The sequence below is a fragment of the Triturus cristatus genome, chromosome 4_2 (assembly GCF_964204655.1).
Source record: "Triturus cristatus chromosome 4_2, aTriCri1.1, whole genome shotgun sequence".
NCBI classification, from domain to species: domain Eukaryota; kingdom Metazoa; phylum Chordata; class Amphibia; order Caudata; family Salamandridae; genus Triturus; species Triturus cristatus.
Window position 1 is genome coordinate 938,143,943 of NC_140586.1, and position 23,747 is coordinate 938,167,689.

At 47.4% G+C, this 23,747-nt stretch overlaps 1 protein-coding gene across 2 annotated transcripts in view; it reads left to right on the forward strand.

Annotated features, from left to right (window-relative positions):
• LOC146838979 (uncharacterized) overlaps positions 1-23,747 on the forward strand; it is a 196,277-nt gene that overhangs the window by 166,753 nt on the left and 5,777 nt on the right. The window contains exon 2 of one of the 2 annotated variants that reach the window (XM_085603013.1): positions 18,423-18,514. The exons of the other annotated variant lie outside the window; for it this stretch is intronic. The gene's annotated coding sequence lies outside the window, so the exon portion shown is untranslated. The remainder of the gene's footprint in view (positions 1-18,422; positions 18,515-23,747) is intronic. 2 annotated transcript variants of the gene reach the window in all.

Consider the following 23,747-nt stretch of genomic DNA (forward strand, 5'->3'; position numbering starts at 1 on the left):
CCAGTGGCATGTGGTAGCAATCCACAGATCCAGCAGTTAGTGGCATTGGCGGCAAGATTGTGTTGGTGGAGCAACTGCACGAAAGAGTTATTCCAGAACTCCTTGCGCCTTTCTCGGAGTTGGGGTGAAAGTGAGACCAGATGGTGTTCTTTCATGGTGGTTGGTTGAACGGTGGTCAGCAATGTCTTATGGGCGGGTGCGCTCTCTTCCACGATCCAGAAGGTGACCATGAGGAGAAGGCAAAAGAGGAGGGTAATAAAAAGTGCAATAGTCTTTGAGCTGTGCATTTTGTCAGTCTTTGGGTTTTTGTAGTGGATATTCGGACGTCCGGTTGCTTCCATCATCTTCATGTCGGGCGCTTCCATCACCTTCAAGGGACTCGGTAGCGGGCAGAAACACAGACTTTGTTTAATTTCTCTTCTGGAGGCCTTTGAGGTGATTAGGCTACCGGTTCGAGATTTCAACTTAGTTCGTGGTCTGCTTAGCCGAAGTTCCCTCCTTTCGTCGCAGGTTATACCCTTCTTTGGATGGCACAGTTGGATCGGGATATTTCATTAATTCAAGTGTCTTTGTATCCGGGTAGCAGCTCAGGGATGGTCGGCCTTCGTCCAGGAGTTCTTCTTGGCCGGCGATGTTGTCGGTTGTCGTCAGGGTCGGTGATACCTTTTTGCAATGATGTGCATGCAGCCAATTGCGCTTCCCCTCCACTCGAAGAGCTGTTCGGGTGGTGATCAGGACTTGCAGGGGGCCCGTCCACCGGGGCTCCAGACTCTTTGCACGCTGGAAATTACGCACTAGGACGTAATCTCCGGGTTGGATATCGTGTCCGGGGCCCCTGGAAGCATCGGGAATGGCTTGCAGCACCTGCTGATGGATAACAGACAACGTTTTAGTTAGGTTGTACAAATAGTCAGACATGAGGACGTCCGGGACGTCGTGAATGGATGTTGGTTTTGGTGCGGTCCAAAGGTTCATGGGCCGCCCGAAGACGACCTCGTAGGGGGTTAAGTGGTGTTTGGTGGGGGTGGAACGCATTGATAGCAATGCTAGCGGGAGAGCGTCTGGCCATTTCAGTCCTGTGGTGGCAACTATTTTGGCTATTTTGAGCTTCAATGTGGCATTATGTCGCTCAACCAAGCCTGCAGATTGGGGATGGAAGACCGCATGGAACTTTTGTTTTACACCCAACCCCTTTAAGATGAGTTGGATAACTTCGGCTACAAAGTGGGGGCCGTTGTCGCTCCACAAAATTCGACAAAGGCCGTAACGGGGGAAGAATTCTTTCAGCAATACCTTTGCGGTAGTCATAGCAGTGTTGTCGCGGGTCGGGTAGACTTCTACCCAGTTGCTGAAAGCACACACAACGAAAAGTACGTACTTCAAGCTTTGGCACCTTTCTAACTGGATGTAGTCCATCTGTAGGACCTCAAAGGGATGATTAGGAACCCCAAACCCTCCCCGGGGTACAGCAGTTCCTTTACCAGGGTTGTGTTGGAGGCATACCAGGCATTGTTGGACCAGGCGTTTGGCTGAGTCTGAGATCTTGTCGTTGTGCCAAACCTTGGAGATGAGTTCGATCATGGGGGCAGACCCTATGTGCGTGGGGGAGTGTGTCATGGTCAGCATGGGAATCAGGAATGAGTCAGGTAGCAACCATTTGTTCGTGTCTTTAGTTCGCCAGCAACCGTCATCGTCCTTCAATCCCACCGGTGCCCATTCAATCAATTTGTGTGGTGAGCTGGCTAATTGGATGTCCCTAATCGTTTCCCTAGCATCCTTCCATTTCTCAGTTTGTGACCTGGTCACATACATGCGGGTCGTGGACATATTCTCGGCTGTGGTTCGGGCAGTAATGTCAGCTAGAGCATTTCCCTGTCCTATAATGTCTGTCACCTTCTTGTGTGCCTGGCATTTGATCACAGCCAGCCGTGTGGGGAGGAGGACTGCTTCGGTCAAAGCGGAGACTAGATCTCCATGTAGGATGGGTGTGCCATGACAGGTCAAGAATCCCCTCTCCTTCCATAGGAGCCCAAAGTGGTGAACTACCCCGAAGGCGTACTGACTGTCTGTGTAAATGTTTGCAGTTGTCCCTGCTGCTAGGATGCATGCTCGTGTGAGAGCAATCAGTTCAGCCGCCTGCGCGGATCGCTGTGTGATGCGGGCTGTCTCAACAACTGTTCGGGCTGTGGTGACTGCATAGGCAGCTGAGGTGGTGCCATCGGGGAGCTTGATGCATGAGCCATCTACCCACAGTTCTCCGTCAGGGTCCGGGAAGGCAGTATCTCGGAGGTCAACCCTACTCTTAGTCTGTTCGTCGGTGAGGGTCACGCAGTCATGTATAGGGGACGCATTGGGGTCAGTGTCAGGGAGAGGTAGCAGAGTAGCTGGATTCAGAGTGGTGCATCGTTTCAATGTGATGTGGGGTGCAAGCAGAGTCAGTTCATAACCAGTCAGTCGTGCGCTAGTCAGGTGTTGAGTCTTGGTCTGGTTCAGGAGGGTGTCAACCGCATGGGGTACTAACACAGTGAGGGGGTTCGAGAGCACGATCCCCTCACTTTGCCGGATAGAGACAGCAGCGGCGGCTACTGCTCGAAGACAGGCGGGCAAAGCTCTGGCTACAGGGTCAAGAGTGGCAGAGAAGTAGGCACAAGGGCGTTGTTTAGGACCTATGGACTGGGTTAGGACAGACAACGCGCATCCCTCCCTTTCGTGGGTGTAGAGGGAGAAAGGTTTAGTGTAGTCTGGGGTTCCTAGGACTGGTGCTGAACAAAGGGCATTTCGCAATTCTTTGAAGGAGGACTGGCATTCGGGTGTCCAGGGGAGGGGGAAGGGGGCGTCTTTAGCTAGCAGGGAAAGCAGAGGTTTTACAATAAGGCTGAAGTTTGGCAACCACTGTCGACAGAAGGAGGTGAGGCCGACCAGGGACCGCACTTGCTTCTGAGTTTTGGGGACAGGGGTTTCTAGGATGGTCTGAATTCGGTCAGGTGTAAGTTTCCTCCCGTCTTTGGATAGGAGGTGGCCTAGGTATGTCACTTGGGGTTGGCAGAATTGTAACTTCTTCCTGGAGACCTTGTGACCGTTCTCCGCGAGGAAGTGGAGGAGGTGAATGGTGGCTGTGACTGCAAGTGGAGTGGTGTCGGCCGCCAAAAGAATGTCATCGACGTACTGTATTAACACCACTCCATCTGGTAGTTGGACTGCATCTAGTTGTCTCTTGAGGGCTTGGCTATAAATGCTGGGGCTCTCAGTGTAGCCTTGGCGTGCCCTACAGAATCTGTATGAACGGGCTTTTAAGGTGAAGCCGAACAGGTAGCGGCTGTCTGGGTGGATGGGGATGGAAAAGAATGTGTTCTTGAGATCAATAACGGTAAAGGTGGTGGCAGTGGACGGAATCAGGGTGAGGATGGTGGTGATGTCCGAGACCACGGGGTACTGAGGTATGACTACTTTGCTAACCTCTCGCAAGTCAACAATGAAGCGGTATGCTTTCTCATCTCCCTCGCCTTGCTTCTTTACAATGGGTAGGATAGGGCTGTTGCAAACATTACTGACTACTTCTTCTACCACTCCTGCATCGACTAGGGACTGGATGATTTCCACCAATGCCTTCTCGCCTTCTGGCGATATCCGATACTGTGGAAGTTTTAGGAGCACCGCATCCGGTCGGACAGTTATGTGTACGGGGTCGATCACCATGCGTCCTACGTCCGAGTCGGTTTTTGCCCACAGGTGTGAGGGTAACGTGTCGAGTAGGGACAAGTCAGCATTGGTTATGGAGAACATACGTCGTGTGAGACAAGACCTGAACAGATCCTGGTTATCGTGCAGAATGACTAACACTCCGTCTGGGGAACATCTGATGGTAGCTCGGAAATGTTTTAGCAAATCAAGTCCCATAATAGCATCGGGGGTGTTGGAGGAGAGCAGGAATGTCGTGTCAGTGGTGTTATCTTCTAAGTCAAAGGAGATTGGTGCTGACAAGGGGTTAGTGGAGGGCGTTCCATCAAAGCCTATTGAGGTTACGTGTGAGCCAGACAAGGGTGCCCTAGGAATCAGTCGTTTAGATAACGCACTACGTGTCGCCCCAGTATCTACCAGAAATGGAGACTTTGTGCCCAAGACCTTAGCAGTGACGTAAGGACCTTGCTGGTCAACACGGAGTTCGACTGGATCCCTCCCTTGCCCCTGGCGGTCCTATGCAAAGTCATGGGTGTTTTCGTAGTCGGACTGCTGGCACTGGTTCTGTCGGGGGCGATCAAAGGTGTTTGGTCTGCCTGGCCTGTCGTTGGTGGCGTCGTTCGTGTACCCTCGCCCCTGTCCTCTACTTCTGGGGTCATATGCTATGTCTCTGGTGTCTCTATTTTTGTTCATTTCCAGAAGGACCGGGCACTGGGATTTCCAGTGTCCGAACCCTCTACAGAACGCACATTGGTTCCCGTCTAAGTCTCTTCGTCCAGTGTAGGGTGCAGGTGTATGGTCTCTAGGGGGTAGCTTTCTAGGGGCGGTTGGTTGGTAATTTCCTTTAGGGGGCTCCCTTCCTATGGTCACCCCTTGCAACTGTGCTATCATTACCCTCTCCTTCAGTTCCTTTTTCTTTCTCTCGGACGCCCTATCGTTCTCATTCTTTTGATGTTCGTAGTATTGGGCCATCTGGAGGATAGCTGCAGGTTTGGAGGCTGCCCAACTACTCTCGCTGGTCTGTAGCTTCTGGGAGACTTCTTGTGACAGACCCTTCACATAATTCTGGACAAAGAGGTGATGTCCGGTTGCAGTGGTCATGTCCTGGCCACTATAATCGGAAAACACTGTCTCGAATCGAGAGAAGTATTCAGACACATCCTCCTGGGGTTTCTGGCGACAAGCCGTCTCTATTGACCAATCTACCTTTCTTTCTGGGATTAGAGTCTTCAATTTCTGTACAATCTTGTCTGGGAGTTCCAATATGGCTTTTAGGGGTTTTTGTCCAGGTTCTCGCTGCTTATCTATGGTATCGAGTTGTACCCAGGTATATCCGAACGGCTCAGCGTGGTCGACTTTCCGGATTTGCTTCCACGCATCAGCCGGCAGACATAACCCGAAGAACAAATCGATATCCGCTAAGGTCATTATGGTTGAACCTAAGGCCGTACCTAGTTCGGTGTAGAAGGCCGTCGGGTTCTTTCTTAAGTCGGGTAGGGTTTTTCTAAAGGTCAAGATGTCTTGTCGGTCCCATGGCTGGTAGACCCAGTTATATACAACCCTTCCCTTCGCATCTTGGTGGTTGATGTCGTCGTGTGTTCCCTGACCTCGTGGGGGGACCCAGTAGGGGGCGGCTTCTTTGATGGGCATCATGGTATCAGCCTTTCCTGCCTGGGGTTCAGTCGCTATGGGGGTCTCTGCTTTGGTTGTCTGTCTGTGTTCTTTAAGATGCCGGAAGACTTCGAGTGTACGAGTGAAGAGGTTTGTCACATCGCCCTCTCCCTCCTCCCCAATGTCTACCTTCCTATACAAGGTCGCTAAGCCTTCGGGACCTCTATCTTGGTACCTATCCTCATAGGCATTCAGGGTGTGATAACAAAGTCGTACGACAAAGTGTCGTCTGCGGTTGTCGGCATACGAGTTATACATGTCTGTCACATATTCCTCACTTTCTTTTCGTTCTACTAGTGTCCTTACTAACTTATCGATTCTGGCTCGTTCATCCTTTGTTAGTCGATTCATTCTGGCGGAATCTTTCTTTCTCATCTCAGGGTCATCTAACGTTATTGCTAACGTTGTGTTCAGTACAAGAGGCTCGGCTGGCGCGGAGGCCGTGAGGACCGAGGCCCTGGTACTGCTTTCACTTGCGTTTGGGGGTTGCGGGTGCTGTACTACAGGTTGGGAGGGAGCGTATGGAGGGGGCATGTAGATGATCGGGGGACCTAATAGCAATTCGTCATTCGCTCGTTGCTTGGAAGGTAACTCAGGGTAGAGCGTAGAGGAGGTCCTAACAGGGCACTGGCCTGATGTTTCAGACTCTTGTTTTAGTTTAGCTTCTTTTGTCTCCTTTATCTCTTCCTCTAACTTTCTAGCGGCAAGGTGAGCTGCCTTTCGTAATTCCTTTTCTGCTTTTACTTCTTCCCTCTTTTTCCGTTGCGTTGCTTCTTTGCGCCACATGCTGATACTGTCAAGCATAGTAGGCGTTGTTTTATTACTACGTAGAGCTATTTCTAGTGCTTCTATTTTATGATCATCGAAGGATCCCATCAGTGGCCACTGACTCTCGGGGTCCTTTTTTGTATATTTATGCCATAGCTTGCTATAAGCTACGGCGACTAGTCCATATTTAGTGAACATGTCCTTATTAGGGGTGCCTTCCAGTGGAGCCGGATGGTTCACCTCTAATAAGCGGTCTGGGCAGAACCAACTACCAATCAGTGGGGAGAAGATAGGCATGACGGGTTACAACGGGGACAAAAGTCTGCACTACCTATCTTTTCACTGCTTGCAAAGACTAGACAGAATATCTCTATTCCACGTTATTTGCAAGCAGAGAATACCTCCAAAGAACCAATATCGAACAACTAGTGTTCGGACAATCAATCAATCAATGGTGAGAAAAGAGATAAGCACGACGGGTTACAATGGGGGACAAAAGTCCGCGCTACCTACCCTTCACTATCTGCAAAGGAAGAGAGAGTATTTCTACTCTTCCCCGTATGTAGGCAGCGAATACCTCAAAAAGAACAATCAATAAGCAATACTAGTATTTTCAATCAATTAGTCAATCATTTAGCAATTCGTCGTATTTCACGACCTTACCCGGACCGTGTGGACAGTTTTCTCGTCTTCCGCCTCCAGCGCCCGATCGTCCTCTACTCTCCGTTATTGCCGCGGCACTCCTGATGGTTCCCAGTCAGGACCGTAGATCACTCGAGAGAGGTCTGCTCGGAACCAGTGAAGTTCGGATGATCGGCTGCCAGACGAGGGTCTATCGGGCAGGAGCTCTTTCCGATCATTGCAGTCGTTCACTCTGTCGTCGGGACCTCTCCCACTGGATCCACGTGTCGCTGATGGGCCCCACGCTTGGGACGCCAACTGTTAAATGGTAGCGGCAGTTGCAGTCGATAACCTTTCAAGTATTGCCCGGCGGTAATCGCCTCTTATACCTTTCGAAAATTAACCAACAAAGAGGCAGGCGCCGGAGACTGGAAGGCAGGAAACAAAGTTTTATTCCGTCGGAGTAGAACACATCAGATCAGACAGCAAGGTATCGTCACGAGGTGTCCTCTCTGCATCTCTGAGACCTGGTCTCTTATACACACGTTTATGACTTTATTGCAGGTTTATCATACATGGCACATTCTTGAGATCGCTTTGATACATGAAAGAACATCCTCAGAATTCCCGGCTCAGATCCGCTCCCACACATAGCTACAGTAGAAGTCCCCACCCCACCCACAGTAGGAGATGGCTATCACACAGCTGGACATTCCGCCAATTCCCGGGGGTGTGTGCGACTGGTCGGGTCTCAGGGGGGTGGGGGGCCTTGGTCTACTGTAATCCCTTTGATGTGGGGTGTTTCCCTTACAATAGGGGCAATAAACTGCATCCGCAGGGCTAGGTGATGGCCTGGGATCGGTTCGGACAATCGGGCGCAGAGGAAGGGGGTTATCAAAGGGATGTGTGACCATGTATGGGATGAAAGAAGGTGTCGGTCAGGTGCGGGATGTGGTTCCATGGCAGGGTCGCGCAGAAGGAGAGAGTTTATAGCCCATGTATGAGAGAGCGGGGGTGGTCAGCGCGCGGGGGGATGTTCGCAGCGCCAGAGGGACGTGCTGGCGATCGGCAATGAGGTCATGGTGCCTAAAATGGCCGTCGCGCGTTTTCTGCGTGTGGCGCTTGGGGAGAGACAAGATGGCGCAGATAATGTTCAGTTACGAACTAAATTTCCACAAAATTTTCCCTCCAATCCTCCCATTTCATCGACGGTTCTCCCGGTTTGGGCAGGAATGGAATTGGCGTTATTAGGGGGGACGGTTGGGCACACATTACCGCTCTTCTCTCCGGCGACTCGTCTTCTTCTCTTGGGCTGCCTGGTGCACTCCGCCTCTGCTGGCGTGGTGGGCTTTGGTGCGCGGCTGTTCCAGCGCCGCTGCCCCGCTCAGCCTGATCCGCCAGGGTCTCCCCAGTACTGCTCGTATTGTCCCAGTATGTGCTTGGGGTCGTCGTGTGTCGGGCGCCTCCTTAACGTGACTTGTAAGGGCCTGCGCCTCCCGCGGCGGCCTGAGAGGTTCACAGTCCTCCCTTCCCCTGCTTGTCTCGTGGGTTGCTCTCCCTGCGATTCCGGCACTCCCACCACCTTCCTCTTCTGTGCCTTCCCCCTTGACCTTGGGTTCTTGCCTGTGGCTCTGGGGTTTCTCTGCGCAGTTCGACTTGTGTGCTTCCCTGGGCGGTGCTCGAACCCCCCTCGGTTTTCCCTCTGCCGCGCTCTCCCTCGGCGTACCTGTCTGTCTCCTGGTGCTGCCACGTGTGCTCCTGTGTAGGCTTATGGGCGTTTCTCGCGTTGTTCGGCGATCCCAGCCCTCGTCGCCATTTGTGGAGGTTAGCCTGCAGGGGCAATGATAGCAGAGACGCTCATGTAGGTGATAACAGGGCTCTCTTTATTCACTAATACAGGCTAATTATAACTCGAGGGAGAGCGCCGGGGGCCGTCTTGCCGGTGCACAGACTCGGCGCTAATGAGCCCCAAAATGCCCGCTGCGCGCCTACGTCATCGCGTGGACGCAACGACTAGACCGCAACGACACATCTGTGCATGCTGCATTAGAGCTTATTGCACTGTGAGGAATCCGTACTCTGTGCTCTGCTCTCGCTGTTCAGTTGTTGACTCGGCCACCCCTGCCCCTATGTCAGAGGCATGCCCCCCATGCAGTTGAGGCATGCCCCCCATGCAGTTGAACGTCAAGGCTACCCGTGCTCCTCCGCGCCCCTTTTCTCCCTTTGTCCTATTTCCATCTCTCAGACTAGGCAAAAGCTTCAGTCATTGCAATAGTTTCCTGTGCCATAGGTTGGCTTATGGCATTATCCGCTACAGAGGTTGTGAGCCTGCTGCAAGGATTGTGTGTGTGTGTGTGTGTGTGTGTGTGCACAGATCTTGGGTGTGCCTTTTAGGAGGCCTGTCAAGTAGTGCAAGGTATGTGTCTGTGTTTTTAATGTATCTCTGTAAGGGTTTGTGTGTGTAGGTTGGATTGTGTGCATGTTAACAGGGTAGGGTTATCAGGGAAGAGGAGTGGCGCAGCGGCCAGGATGGCTGACTCCAGAACCCAGGGGCTCGCGGTTCGATCGCCGGCGGCAGATCAGCCCAGCAACATGTGACTCTGGGCAATAGCTCGCTTAATCTTCCCGACAGCACCCAGCGCCTTCACACCCTTGGGTAATTGTTCGCGCTTTACAAATACTGGACATTTACATTTTGTAGGATATGTGTGTGTTGGTATGAGGCGTGTCTGCACTGTGTCTCTTTGCAGGGTGTCTGACTTGGCAGATGTTTGCGGGCTATCAGTCACTCTTCCTGTCCTGTCCTCTCCTCTCCTCTACTCTGTACAGAGATCACTGGCTGAAAAGAAGGTCTGCGCTGTGCAGAATAGTCAGGTACTACTCAGCACACAGCAGACGTCTGAGCAACGTCACATGTGAAGTTCTAGTTCTTCCCCATAGTTTGAAGAATTAGCCAGATTTGAGTGAGACTTCAGCCTAACCTGACATGAGTTCCCCCAAGTACCCAGCGGTACTTGTATAACAATGCTACAAAGGGTTGCTGCACTCTCTCTTCATGCGTTAATGAGGAGTGTACTATGATATAGGAGTCTATGTGAAGTTATTCTGCTCTGCTTGTTACTTCACCAGGATGGGGAGAAGAAAATGAGTGAGCAGAAAAAGCAAGACGAGGCAAGAGAAGAGAGAGAACAGCATAAAGGGTAAAGTAAATAATAGATATCATCGAAAATATGGAAGAAATAGGTCTTAAGGGGAGGGAAAAAGAAGAGCAGAAAAAGAAATGGAATTAACATTATTTATACATTGTAGAAAGTTGAATTGTATGTTGTGAGCTAAAAATGAGATTTAAGTGCCATGTGAATGTGATTCTTCAAGAGTTATAGGTGTTATTTTCTGTTGAGTGGTACCAATACTTGAACCAACTTTAGTGCTATGAATCTGGAATTTAATTCAAGTGATCAAACGGTGTAAATGCATCAACTGGAGGGATCCATGTATTTTCCTGCGGGTTACCAATTTCAACTCTAGTGAGATAGCTAAGGGGTCCCAGGTTCCAACTGTCGTCCTGTACAAGTGAGTTAATGCTCAGACTGCACAGACCTGTTACCTTTGCATCACAAGTACCAATACTAATAAATTCATAATAAAAATTAAATTAAAAAGTACTCCACCAGTTTTGCTCCCAAGACCCCCTCAAGCTGTTCCAACTCTAGACATGTTTTTACTATTAAAAAATATCTATAAATGTTTCTTATGGTCCAGCTAATATTTAGGTTGTAAGTTGGACAAGTGGATCTCTTTAAAGGGCAAGCTGATTCCTGTATCAATCTGCCCTTTAAACAAGCAGATTTTTAAAATAATTACACACCCCTGAAAGGGGTATTTACAGACCTGTAAGGTGCACTGATTATCACTCACAGTAAGAGGGTGTTTAGAGCTTAAGAAATCTGTGCACTCTGCGCTGATGTTTGCTCACACTGCAAGGGGCATTTACTTTTTGTGTGAACTTTCACACTCTGTACCACTTATTACTGGCACTCTGAGTGATTTTAAATAAATGAGGGAGTCTGTGGCCATTGCACTGTGTTGTACTCTTGCTGTATGCAGTGCTAGCAGAAGAGGAAACCTCTACACTGCACTACTGTTTACTTCACTGCAGACTCCACAATGGGGGGAAAGAAGTTAGGCTATGCTTTGTTATGTTAAGTGTATTTGCAGAGCGCACTATCACCGGGGAAGGTGTCCTGGAGCTGTGCAGGTGTGGAAGTCTAGCCTCCAGGGCAGAGTCATTCGAAGAGCCAGGTCTTCAGCTTCTTGCTTAACTCAAGAAGCGAGGAGGAGGCACTGATGTGTTGAGGGAAGGTCGTTCCATGATTTAGGAGCGATGTATGAGAAGGTGTGGCGTCCGGATCTGTTTCTGTGTATGTCTGTGATGTGTCCGAGTATGAGTCCGGCCTAGGGGGGGGTACCTAGGGTGTTGTTGGAAGGAGTTGTGGTTGTTAATGTAAGCAGGGCCTTTTTTATGTAGTGTCTTGAATGTGTGGGTGAGTAGTTGGAACTGTCGGTGCTTATGTATCTGGAGCCAGTGGAGTCCCCTTAGGTGTGGTGTGATATGTGTTCTGAGTGAGAGTTTGAGGATGAGTCTGGCACCTGTATTCTGGGTGGTTTGCAGCCTTCTCGTGAGCTGTTGGCTAATTTCTGCATAGAGAGAGTTCCCGTTGTCCAGACTACTGGTGATGAGTGCATGGATAATGGGCTTCTGGTGTTGCTTGGGAGTCATTTGAAGATTTTCTTCAGCATTTTCAGTGTGTGAAATCAGTGACGTGGTTGGCCTAGGCAGACATGTCCAGGCTTTAGTTGATAATGATCCCTAGGTTACTGGTGTGCAAGCTGGGGGTGGGAGTAGGTCTTGGGGTGGCTGGCCATCAGGTAGACTCCCAGGTGTTGTTTCCAAAGATCAACACATCTGTCTTGTCAGTGTTGAGTTTGAAACAGTTGGATTTCTTCCATGTCATGCAGGCGGTAAGCATGTTCCTTGTGTTGTGGGTTTTATTCATAGAGGGCCAGTATTAGTTGTCGTCGGTGTAGAAGAGGATGGTGATGTGTTAGGTATGGATGACATTGGCCAGTGGGATTATGCAAGTTTTGAAGAGGGTCCGGCTGAGAGATGACCCTTGAGGTCGCAGATGAGATTTCCGGTTTCCAAGGACTATGACGTCAGGTTGACCGTCTGAGTTATTTTTGTCAGGAAGGAGCAGGCCTATTATAGGCAGGTCCCATCTTGCGAAGGTGTCCATGAGGATGAGGTGTAATACCATGTGAAACGCCGCCAAGAGGTCCAATAGGATTAAGGCCCCACTCGGCTCTGTCTATGATCATGTGTATAGCATAGGTGGGTGCGATGTGTGCTGTTTCCACATGGTGGCTTTCAGAAGCTGGTTGTTGATGATGTAGTTGGTCAGACGCCTGTTGAGGGTGGTCTGTAGGACTTTGGCCATGTATGGTAAGAGGGAGATCGGTCAGTAGTTGTAGAGTTTGGTAAGGTCCATGGAGGGTTTATTCAGCAGGGCTGTACCAGCTGCCTCTTTCAAGGCACCTGGGAAGAGGGCTGCATTGATGGAATCGATCAGGATGGGAGAGAGGACTTCACTGATAGTGTTTAGGCCTTTTTTAGAGTGTGACGGGGTGGGTCTAATGAGGCACCGGAGTGGATGGTCTTCATGGTTGTGACAGCCTTGTTTGTGGTGATGCATTCAACATAGCCAAGGTCCATTCTTTGGCTGAGATTGGAAGACGGGCTGCGAGGTTGATGGGTCAGGTGGAGGTTTGAAGTTGTCGTATATGGATGTGATCTTGTTCCAAAAGGATTTACAGAGATTGATGCATGGGTCTTGTAATGGGGGGGATGTTGCTGGTGGTGGCTGCAGGCACCATGAATTCTCTGATGATGGTGAAGATTTCTTTGCTGCTATTGTTGTTGGCGTAGATGCGGTTGGCATGGGCTGTTCATTTGGCATTTCAGACTTACTGGTGTCTTGGCTCATTCACAACTTGCTTTCCAGTTGCTTACAGTACTCCATCGCCATCCTGAGTTCTTCTGTGTTCGTGATCTTGAATAGTTTTGCTGTGCTTGAGGGGGTCCAGGGTGTCATTGCAGGTGGTGATCCATTCATTGAAGTTCTTGATGTCTTCCGTTAGGCTGCTGGTATGCTTGGGGCAGTGTGTGTAGGGGGTAGAAGCCCAGTCCTTCTCTGAGATGTTATTCCAGAAGCGGCATGACTTCCCAAGGTGGTGGGTCTCTTGTGGTCCAGGATGGTGATCTTGAACCTCATGAGGGCATGGTAAATTCAGGTGATAGGCGTTGGTTTGTTGACTGTGATGTTGCTTAGTGTGAAGAAGATAGAGTCCAGGTAGTGTCCGGCGGTGTGGGTGGGTCTGGTGATGTGCTGAGTAAGGTCGAGGTTCCCAGGGCTTTTGAGGAGGGCATTTGAGTTGGAGTCACTACGGTCCTCGAGGTGAAAGTCCTTGTCTCCACGGAGGATGAAACTGTTGGAGATGATGATAATCCCAGATCTAGATTAATTCCGATTTCCAGTCTTTGTGTTACACAGACTTATATCTCTGTATTGCGAATGTCAAGAGAAGCCTTTTCCCATCTTTCTTCTGCATTTTACTTTGGGACTGCTGGCTTCTGGTAATTTACCTTATTTTTAACCTACAAATACATAATAAAAACATTAATCCTTTCAGCTACAACCAGTGTGAAATTCTGTTTTATCTCTGTTCAACTGAATATATTTAGTAGTCAACAACAAAAATTCTCCAGGCACTCATAGTTAGACTTGAGGTTGTGGTTTCAATATTTCTTTTATTTTTCTTCAAGTTATATGCACCCTTTTGCCAACACGTGTTTCGTCTCAGTCTGTTCTTGTTACAGCAGACTTCATCAGGGCTTAATATCTACAATAAAGTCATAGTCCAATTAAGGAGGAGTATTTGTGTTCAAAAGAATATCCCAAAACCTGGGTCAGGTGACCCTAGACATGCCATGTAATTTTTAGGGAATGAATGGCATGGTTGCACTGGTTAGTGCGTGGCGAGATGTAGGTTGGGTCACCACGTGTCATAGTTGAGAAATTCGACAAACCGTGTCTTTTGTATTGTGATTGGTCCCTTAATACCAAGTGTCCTAGTTATCAAAGTGATGTTATAGGCTAGATATGGATGCGTTAATCACTCAGACTCTGTTTCTGAGTGATACAGGTGAAACATAGCAAATAGATTCTGGATAGGCACACAAGCTACAATATATTCATATTTAATACCTAACCACCCGATGGACAATTGCTGAGGCTTATAACTTGAAGAAAAATAAAAGAACTATTGAAACCACAACCTCAATTCTATCTCTGTGTGCCTGGATTATTCTTGTTGTTGATTCTTGGACCTCTCCAGCCGAGGAAGAACGGGTGGCTCTTCCTTCTCTTGAGCACCAGAAAATACTTGGACACTGAATGAATAGGACTTTGAACATTGTAGATTTATGTGGTAGAGTGCGCTAATTATCCCAGCCATCGCACCTTTCTTATTTTCATATATTTAGAAGTCATCAGGGCATGAATGACTGTCAAGCAGACCCCTCTAGATGTGTAGTGGAAATATTTTAGTAACTTGACATTTTCCCAGTGTGTAGTGTCATTTTCCCAGTTTCCCTTAGAGAAACCCTTGTACACACCACCATGTTTGGTGGGTGATCCATTTCCCTTCCCACCCTAGTAGGAGAGATACCCCGGCATCTGCTGAAGAGAAATCTAACCTTCTCCAAGTTGTGAAAGCTTCAAATTGGAGTTTGTAAACTTACAAACTGACAAAGCAAACCGTGCCTGTGTATTCTACGCGGATGTGACCGAAAATTATACAGAGTCAAAAGATTCACACCTGGCAGGTGTTCTTTTGTGGGTTGCTATCAGGCATCAGAGGAGCCATCAGTGACTTTCTGACTGGACACTGAGACGCTTGATGCCATAGAACTCACTCGGATCACTTGAATGTTTATAACTTGAAACACAGTAGCAGGGACTCAGATTCCATGAGTAGTCCAGCTTATATTTGGCTCCACTTTCCAATTGACTAGTTTAGTTTGCAAACGTCGGAGGAGCTGCTGTGCCCTAAAGACTTCTGAGAACACCCAAGTGCTATCTCTGAGCTTAACATTGGACATAGGACTCTGTTAGAGAGAAAATATTCTCATTGTTGGGTTACCACCACCGTCTGAAACAGGAACTCTAAAAACAGATAAGACTCTACCACAGAGCGAGGAATTACAACAGCATTTATTGTAAACACACTCGAGTGGAGACACACTCGAGTGGAGAGAACGCGATCGCATGGCTTCGCTCTGAGTTCTTTGCCTGGCACAGGGTCACGCAGATATTTATACAGCTATCTGCATATAAAAAGGGCACAACACCTTTGCAAAGTTACATGTAAGCATGGAACATTCCTATGAGCATACCGTTAGTCACATTTGTCTGTTATCACACGGCACATATTGGATACTGCAGGAAGAGAGCTGAGTACATAATCATAAGCAATTTACTAATTGTCTGGTTTACTTGTAGACTTGCACAAGGTTATTTGTTGCTGGAAAAACATCATGTGTGGTTGAAGACCTTGAGCACAGACTTGTGTTTCTTGTGATCAGCAAAGGAAAGGGGATGTGAGCAAACAGCACGTAGGAGCAAGAAATGACAGAATGGCTACACAATGTTGGACATAGGACAAATGTTTAGCTGATGTTCACAATGTATGTTACGGGTTAGCAACTCAATGTTATATGAGACCTCAGCTCGTGCAGCTAAACATAATAAATGTTTTTGGCTTTGCATCTCTCCCCAAGAGGGTATCAGCATCTTCTGTATATTTTAGCTGCTCCTTTTGTACCTCTAGGTGAAAGTCCAATCCCTATTTATCGTTGTAGCTCTGGTTGAACATTGGCCTTATTGTGTGTTTTACTATGTTGCGCTCTGTCTGATTTCTAACCTGTGCCAGGTCATGCCTTGGCTGCTTGACCTTACTACTTCAAGAGTCATTTACTCAAATGAAGCAAGCTGGTTATTCAGTTGAAGTGATGTAGCATTGGTGTCCCTGCGGAACACTGTGTCTGCCAGTAATGCTGCCACATCACCACTGACTGATCACATGACCCCCAGGAAAGGCCTGTCAAGCTCCTGTATCTGACCGCTCCTGCTGAGAGCACCCAGGTGGAGTGTCCTGGAGAGTGTTTTCAGGTGTTCTGGACAGTACTTCCTCCAGCTCCTGCCTCTGACAGCCCCTGTACCTGACAGTTCCTCCCTGAGAGTATCCAGGTGGAGTGTCTTGCTGGGTGTATTGAGCTGTTCTGGTCGGGACTTCTTCCTGCTCCTGTTCATTGACCTGCCCTCATATCCCTTACAGGTTTATTTTCACAAAGATGATCTCTCTGATTCCAGCAGGTCACAGGACCGGTCTTTCTTACCATGCTGCAGCCTCTTGTTTCTTCACGCTTCTTCTGCTGTACTTAACAAAGTATTATTGTACTTTGTAACTTTTCAAGCCTCCAAGGCTTACTGACTCAGTTATACTTTCATGTGGCCATTGGTGTCCAGAGTTCAACTGCTTTACACACACACTGGTTTCTTGATCATTTACAGAAGTCTCAGCATTTCAACTCTCACCAAATGTCTCAACACCTCAAATGAAACAATAATGGGAATGGGAGATGGCCATTATTTAACTCGGCTATTGACATGAAGTCGTCACTGCAGGGACATTATTCCAACTCTTAAAAAGGAAACTGTGTCTGTAGGATTTACTACTAGAACTAGAATCTGCCAAACTGCATATTGTAAGCTCATATCCAAGCATATACACTGAAGTGAGGTTGTTCCTCCTGAGAAAATGAGTGTGTCACAATATTTTATTCCCATTGCTTGTGGTCTATCAAAGAGGTGCTTGCGTTGCTGCATGTGCCATGTGTCAGCAATCCAACGGTTCCTCCTTGAGTCTTGAGCTGTTTCTATTCTTTTGTGGTTGCTGATTTTGTTTTTAGAGCCAGGCCAGTGAGCTGAAGTTGTATCTTCCAGTGCACTTGTGAAAGATACAACAAGGTGCGGCTGCAGGTTTCTTATTTCAAGATTTTAGACATTTGCAGAGATTCTCTCACAAAGACAACTTCAGTCTAATCTAATGATAAAAAGTTGAAGTTTGAGCTGTCTATCCAAGCAACCGTAGACGTATCCACAAGTAGGCTTCTGGTCCTGATACTTAACCAGGGTCAAACAAATCGTTACACCTTGCTTCTCGCTCAACCGTTCATTGGCCACGGAAGACTTGCCATTAATTTCTGCCTCATCTCGGGCAACCACGCACTCCATGTCATCCCCACTGGCTAGGTAGCCTGTGCCAACTGGCACAATGGAGAATCTTGTCCTGTTCGGTATACTTCTCTCAACCATAGTCCAGTTAGCACCTGTATCTCTCAGGGCCTACCTAACAACAGACCCCAAGATCTTTGGATGGATGTCCCTATGAACATCTGTTGCCCATTCCAAAATGTTGATCGCTACTAGATTGAGTGCAACAGAGTCCCGTCACCTAAGGTCAACACACTCACTATCACGGATGCAGCTGGGACAAGGTCTTTATTTCACCTGACATTTTTTCTTCACTGAACGCCCCTCATTGTGACACCTGTAGCAAATGATCCCTTTGAGTCTGAAAGAACATTCCTCTCTTTTACTTTTGTACTGACTTGGAGCCCAGTACCGTTCTTCCTGTGTCCTTCCCATGGGCATTGTCCTGGCCCTAACCCTCTGGTGTGGAACCAGTCTGTTGAGACGTCCTGCCTCCCTTTGCCTTAAAGCTGTGCTGCTCTAGTCCTTTGTTAATCCTGGTAGCTAACCAATTATCAGGCAAGAGTGCAATCTTCTCGGAACCCTTCTCTGACAGATATTGCCTAACTGGCGTAGAGAACTCCTCCTTGAGTCTCCCTCTCACCATCCCCTGGTTAAGAGCATGTTAACCTTTGATCTCCATTCCTCTCACCTGCTCATTTCATTCACTCAGTACATCGTGAATCCAAGTACCAAATGGAACGTCATCCACTCACTTACTTTCCTCTGAATGTACTGAGCTGGAATCAGCCCAAACCGCCTGACCAGAGCTTCCTTCATTCGCTCATAGTCCATTTGGTCAGCTGCAGCTGTACCTGCACTTTCAAGCAATCTCAAAGCTTACAAACCCAGGGCTAGAAAATTCCACTCTCCCACTTGCATTGTCGAGCAAGATTTATTCAGGACTGATTGAAATGCATGACTACAGAAAACTGCACCTGGTGCACCATCATGACACACTAGATCTCTTAGTTAATCCTCCCGTGCATGCAGCAAGTCCTCTTCTCTGATGATTCACATTAAAAACAAGATGCAGAGGCTTTTCTGTTTTCAGTTTCTATGGGTTCGAAATTGTGGTATTTTTTTCAGTGTTTTACTAACTTTTAAAACATTTTTGCTCTGTAAAGATTCTCAGGGCTGGTGTTTATCCAAAGAATGTTGAGTGTGTTTCCTTCTCTTGCTTGTCCCTATTGCCATTTCTAATATCCATCTATTTTCTCCTAACTCTCTTTTTTGAATTTGCTCTTTCAGGTAATGTTTCAGTGTTTTGCTCACCTCCAAACCTGTCTCATTTCCCATTGATCGCTCTCCAGCAGTCTAGTCCCGGGATGTGCAGGATGGAGGTATGTTTGCATCTCATTATCTTATTAATATTTGATTGCAGCTGGTGAAAGTTTTTTTTTTTAATTATTCTTTTAAAACATCAACAAGAGGAAACTCATTGAGGGATACAGGTTGCAGGGAGCATCAATGACATAATATATGTGACATATGTAAACACATCATGGTTGGGCAGCATTGCCATTTACATCAGTGTCGGAGCAAGATCTACTAAGGTAAAGGGTGATCACAAGGCGAGGAGGACGGTGAGTACTACAAAACATGCCAATCCTAATAACAGGCAGTGCGTCAATAAAACAATAAATTATAAGGAAGTAGGTGTAAGGGGGAGGCTGTAGGTATCACATAAGGGTAGATCAACATGATGTCTAATCCATGTAATCTGCCGGCGTGGCTCCCGGCCCCACCGTCTACAGGGAAACAGAGATCGCATGGACAGGAGGATATACATCATACTTAGGTACATTTGTACAGAAGTTATGCATTTATGGGGTCCCGGACATAGTTCCTTCATGGTGGTTGAATATTGTTCTTGGCTTCTAGGTTAAGGATATACATATCCCAGTTCACCCCACCCACTCTCCCCACTCCTCTAGTGAGTAGCATGTGTAGTGTGTTGGCCTCTGCTCGTGCACAGTGCAGGAGAGTATGCAGCTGCCTCTTAGTGTCCAGCACAGAGGCTGCTTTCCAAGACATCTCTATTTGGCGCTTGAAAAGTTCGTATGCAAGATCTATAAACTTGTGTAAGTGTTTGCCTCCCTTTGCTGTAGGGCGGAGGCCTAGAAGGCAGGATTCAGGAGTAGGTGACAGTGTATGGTCTGCGAATTCCACTATGGTGGCTGTAACCTCGAGCCATTACACCTGTAGTGGTGAGCACTCCCACACCATATGTTAGAAGCTGGCATCAGCCAGTTTACAGCGCGGGCACTCTGGTGTCGAATCAGGAAACATGCGCTGGATACGGTGGGGGGAGAGATAACTGTGATGTGTGTAGTTAAACTGTGTGAATTGGAGTCGAGGGTTCAAGTAAGCCTTTCCAACATGTTGTAGCGCGTATTAGCAAAATGGGGGTATTATTTCAAGATGTCAGGTTATTTACGAGCGCTCTCTTTTATACGTTGTTGTAACAATCCAAATATATCTGTAACGGTGCCACAGAAGAGGGAGAAACAACCCCTAAACCCTCTATAAGTGGGCCATGGCCCACTGTATGAACAGAAAGCAAGACTGTGCACACGTTAAATTCTCAGTGTCTGAGGCATATTAGCATTTGTATCTAAAACATAACCATACAACAAAACAGTTGGGTAATGAGGGACCACAGGACGACCAGGTGAATTCAGTTTTCGGTTTTTATGATGTATTTCAGAATATTCCAGCCAGCCAACACGTGTTTCGTCATGGGGCACACACACCCCCGACTTCTTCAGGGCTTCTCGTAGTATGGTCAATATATCGGACCTTAAACCTGGTGATAATTCCGACCCAGGAGGTCTTATAACTATGACGGAACCAGTGTGATTCAGCGTTATCAGTATGCAATCGCAGTGAAGTCCAAAACAGTCCGTAAGTTTACGACACCGATTCTTAACACTCAGGCTCAGAAGACGAGTACATCCATCCGTTACCGCCCGGTGCTCTCCGCGTGTGTTTGCGAGTGTGTTACCCAACTGTTTTGTTGTATGGTTATGTTTTAGATACAAATGCTAATATGTTGTAGCGCGTGCATGCATGACTTGAGCGGTTGCGGGATCACAGCGTTCCATCTAGCCAATGCCGTCCCCGTGTGCAGGTGGTGAAAGGTTTATGGTCGGCATTTAACACACCTTCCTGTTGCCCTGTTCTTCAAACAATCGTTAAAGAATGGCTGAGGTGGGGTGCTCAGCTCTGTGTTATTGGAAGCCAGCGTCCTACTACCCAGTTCTTTATCTTAGAATACTACTGAGCTATAAATGTATTATTTCTGTCTGATCTGGGCCTGCACCCGCTCTACCTGTCATAGAGGAGAAGTTGCTGAGGAATCAGCACACATGCTGTTAGTTTCAGGCTCTTCGATCGCAATGCAGTAACAATCCACTATCCAGCTACCTCACCTATCACTTGTTGACTCTGTCCCTGCCTTGGACCCGATAGGGAGCTCTGTTGCTTATTGGTTAGGTTTGGCTGTACAAATACCACATGAATAGCACCTTTTTCGAAGGAAGAACACTTTGGTTAAAGCAAACTCTGTGTAACGCAGCTGAGATAGTAAAGACCCTTGTGGCCTGCAGCACGCTTTGGATCATTTGCTGGTGGGTTTCACACCATGAATTAATTTGATTTTACATTGTTGAGCTGTGCCTATGGCATTTTGTGTGTATTTGAAAAGCATTGCTTAGCATGTGGGCCTTTGTAAAAGCTGTGTATGGGCTGTGTACTTGCCGGGCATGTGAGAAAGTCGCAGAACACACTTTATCTTTGTGTTATGTGCATCGTGCACTGTTCTGGTGCATTCTCCATCTTGTGGAAAGAATGAGGTTCTAGAGTCACCAGGCACCTCCAGTTTTTGTGCAAAGTACCTCGAGTGTTGGAGTGTATGGCTTTGTGTGTCATGCAGGCAATTTAATAATTAATTTGTGCCTCGTAAGGGAGCCAGTTAAGTGATTTCAAATAAGGTGTAATGTGGTTATTGCATTCAGATCCAGTAATAAGCCTTGCAGCTTAATTAAGGGGGGCCAACTTTGTTCTAGGAAGGCCGCAAAGGGTTACATTTCCATAGTCCAGTCTGTTAATAACCAGGGCTTGAGCAACTGACTTGAAGTAATCGAGGGGAGGAAAGGTTTGATTTTCCTTAAGATCCCCATTTGAAAGTAAGCCCCATCCTGCTTTCTAGTAAGTCAAGGAGGCTGTCATGTTTGACCGTATCAAATGCTGATGAGAGGTCAAGGACGCTGAAAAGGCAGGATTCATTTTTATCAAGCATTTGTAACACGTCATCAACGATGAGAGTCAGGGCTGATTCAGTGCTGCTTCCCTGAAGGAATGCGGATTGGAATTGGTTTAAGAGTTGGAATTGCTCTATGCGATTGCATAGCTGGGTCTGGGCACATTTATAGAGGAGCTTTGAAAGAGTTGGGATGCTAGAGATAGGGCAGAAGTTATTTAGATCAGTGTGTTCCGCCATGGGTTTTCTTAAGAATGGGGGTTATCTGTCCAGACTTGAGGCCGTCTGGTATAGTGCCTTGAATTAATGAATCATTTACTATTTTGGTTCAGAGTGGGAGAAGAGAGGTTTTAATCTCAATGAAGAGATTTGAAGGAAGCGGATCGCTGAAGTGCTTTGAAGGTTTAAATGTTGATAGGATTTGTAGTATGGCCATTTCATCAAAGGATTTGAATGAACACTATGCTGCAATATTTTTGGGGGTGTGTGCTGGACGCTCAGGCCAAATAGGCGCGTGGGGTCTGACGTGTGAAGGCGTCGGGAGGAGATCCAATCCAGTCTTTAAGTCACTTTCAATTTTATTTTTGTCTTTTCCAGGAAGAAGGCGGCAAATTCTTAGCGGTTAGGCTGCAGATTAGACCCAGAAAGCAGGTTGAGTTTCCTGTTGGATTGCAATTTCACGAGTTCAAACGGTTTTTAGGTCAGTTCCTGGCATTGTTTAGCTGTTTCCTAAAGACATTTGCTTTTGAGCTATGTATATGTTTTTGTTGTAAATGATTCTTAGAGATCTCAGGTGCTGGAGGTGTTCGAGCGAGGAGGAGAATCTCCATGACCATTCAGCCAATCTTAGATTGCATCTTTCAGCGTTTAGACTAGCATTGTACCAAGGCTTGGAGTCTTTGGCGGATACTCTTTTTAGTTGGAAGGGTGCCATAGAGTCTAGAATGTTTGTCTTTGAATTAGTGTCATGAACAGTAAGGTCCTGGACATCTGACATGTCCTATGGAGGGGGTATGATGTAATTGCTGATAGATGTCAGTTCATTCAGGTGTATGTTTCGAGGGTTCCTTTTCCAGTGTCTGTTTTTTTTTTTATTTGAACCTTTTTTGAGGACAGCGATTCAGTGATGAGCAAAGTGATGCAGTGGTGGTCTGTCCAATCACATGGAATGATAGCTTCAAGTTGAATGGAATTAGCTTTTGAGATAATTAGATCCAGGATCGCTCCCAGGTTGTAGGTAGGACTTTCGCATATTTGGATCAAGTTTAGGTGAGCTAGGAAGGTTTTTAGGCTAATCACTGATATGTCATTAGGATCATTCTAGTAGAGGTTAAAGTCACCCGGGAAAATTTGGGCGCAGTATACACCAGAGTTGGCTGTGATGATTTCCATAATTTGTTCATTGGATGGGAGGTAATCTCCTGGAGGGTGGTAAAACGCATGCAATTTGTATCAAGGTCTATCTTTACTCAGGATATCAATGCCTAGATATTTGCACGAGATGAGAGTAACGTTTTGGGCTTACTTCACAGAGAGATTATTGTAGTGAGTACAGGGGATACCTCCACCAGGTCTGTTTGGTCTATCTAATCTGATGATGTCATAACTGGGCGGTATTAGAATGTCGAGCGTTGGTATGAAGGAGTCATTTAGCCAAGTTTCAGTCAGGACTATCAGGTAAAGATCATGAGTTAGGATAAGGTCAGCAATATCCACCGTGTGTTTAGATGCCGATCTGCAATTGAGCAGCGTACATTCCAGGTGGGGTATGGCGACAGCAGAGGCAGCCTGAGTGATGGGAATTTGCTTGAAGTTGGAATTGTTAACTGCTCTGGTATTGGGCCTAGGATCTCTATGTGGATTCGACTGAAGGAGGAGGGAGTAAATATTGTTGTCCGATTGAGTATCTTTCATCCTGATGTGTCGGTGGAGGCGTTGGGGTAGGGAATTGTCTTCCAGGTCAAATGAGGAGACGTTGCGATTGCTGAGATCCCATTGGATGTGCGGGGTGACATCTGTCTAACATGATTGTTATTGGATTGCTAAAGGGAGTGCCTATTCTTACCCATCGGCCTCATGGGACGCCAACAATTAACGAGCTCGGAGGTGAGGGATATTAGGCTTTGAACCTTAGCCTTAAATTGATGAAGGTCCTGAGAGATCTCAGTGAATTTGAAGTAAATAGTAATGTGGGACCAGGTGGTCGTGATGTGGGTCAGGGGGCCAGGAGAGAGGGTGCTCTGGTCTATGGTGTTAGTGAGAAGCTGTGTTTGGAGAACCAGGGGAGGGGGAATAGAGCTGGAGTCATGATT